The sequence below is a fragment of the Hypanus sabinus genome, chromosome 3 (genome assembly GCF_030144855.1).
Source record: "Hypanus sabinus isolate sHypSab1 chromosome 3, sHypSab1.hap1, whole genome shotgun sequence".
Lineage (NCBI taxonomy): Eukaryota > Metazoa > Chordata > Chondrichthyes > Myliobatiformes > Dasyatidae > Hypanus > Hypanus sabinus.
Window position 1 is genome coordinate 190,914,989 of NC_082708.1, and position 2,010 is coordinate 190,916,998.

Sequence of the window (2,010 nt, forward strand, 5' to 3'; positions counted from 1 at the left end):
AAAGGAGAAGAAGAATTCTAAAGACAGGATGACATAACTGTAGCTGACAAGAGAAGTCAAAGCCAAAAATCAGTGGTAAGTTAGAGGATTGGGAAACTTTTAAAAAGCAACAGAATAAAACTAAAAATAGTCATAAAGAAGGAAAACATGGAATATGAAGGCAATCTAGCCAATAATATTAAAGAGGATGCCAAAAGTTTCTTCAGATACAGAAAGAGTAACAGAGAGGTAAGAGTATATATTGGATTACTGGAAAATGATGCTAGAGAGAGAGGGGACAAGAAATGGTGAATGAACTGAAGAAGTATTTTGCATCAGTCTTCACTGTGGAAGACACTAGCAGTCTGCTGGAAGTTCCAGTGGGTCGGGGGGGCAGAAATGTGTGATGGTGCCATGATTAGGGAGAAGGTTCTTGGGAAACAGAAAAGTCTAGAGGTATATAAGTCACCTGGACCAGAAGGTATGCACCACAGGGTCCTGAAAGAGGTGACTGAAGAGGTTGTGGAAAAATTGATAGGGATCTTCTAAGAATCAATTGGTTCTGACATGCTTCCAGAGGAATGGAAAATTGCAAATGTCACTCTATTCTTCAAGAAGGGAGCGAGGCAGGAAAAAGTGAAATTATAGGCCAGTTAGTCTGACCTCAGTGATTGTGAAGACATTGCAGTCATTTGTTAAGGATGTGGTTTTGGGGTACTTGAAGGCACATGTTGGAATTCTTTGCCACACATGGCTGTGGAGGCCAAGTCATTTAGTATATTTAAAGTGGAGATTGATAAGTTCTTAATTAGTCAAGGCATCAATGGTTACGGGAAGAAGGCAGGAGAATGGGCTTGACAGGGTTAATAAATTAGCCATGATGGAATGGTTGATAAGCCTCAATGGGCTGAATGGCCTAATTGTGCTGGTCTATCTGAAGGTCTTGTGGTGTTAACACACCCCGGTCCTTGTTGAGGGATCAGCATTGGAAAGGGTGAGCAGTCTCAAGATCCTGGTTGTCAACGTCTCAGAGGACTTATCCTTGACCTGACATATTGATGCAATTATGAGGAAAGGATGTTAGTGACTATATTTCATTAGGAGTTTGGGGAGAATTGTTTTGTCTCCAAAGACTCAGATTTCTGAATGGTTCATGAACGCTATATCACTATCTTGCTCTCTGAAGATAGTCAACTAATTCATAATTAGCTCAACAGGAGGAATTTGCTCCTGAATCATCCAGTGTGGGTCTTTCCTGCACCTCCTCCGTGATGGAAAGAATGAGATGCATACAGGGCTGGTCTAGAAGACAAGGTTTTGAGAGATCCCAGGGTGGTAAGTTAACTAATTCATACCTGGCTCGATGGGCAGAAGCAGAGGGTGAGAACTGAAACCAGAGGAAGGGGTTTCTTGGACAGGAGACCTGTGACGAGTGGTATGCTGCAAGGATTAATGCTGGGACTTTTGTTGTTCATTATTTGTAGAAATGATTTTACCGTAAGACTCTGAGACGTAAGAGCAGAAACACAAGAAACGCGTGTACAGTCCAAGCCCCAGAGCAACATGCAAAGTGATGGTACAACTCCTGGCAATCCAGTCTGTCATTCCACTGGTCGAACACTGGAGGGCAGCACTGCTGGACGAGGCTGGCCCCTAACCCAACAAGAATGCCACACGACACTGTCTCCAGCATCATCTCACCTGGACTGCAACAGCAGGCAAGCCCGCTTGAGGCCTAGTCCTTGCTACAACCATTGTTCTTGGAATCTGGTACAGTTTAATGATCATACAAATCACATTTTAAAAAGCAAAGAGCACCTTTGGTCGGCCTCCTAGAGGGAAATAGGACCGGCTCAGATGAGAATCTTGTTCGGGATGGACGAGTTGGTCCGGAGGCTCTATAACAATATGATGCTGTGCAGATTTGGGGAATTAAGAAGGCAGCAGAGGTGAGTGAGGGAGAGCAGTGGGACAGACCATTGCCTATTTAGAGCCCACCTACCTTGTCGAGACCATTGGACAAGCTGGAGG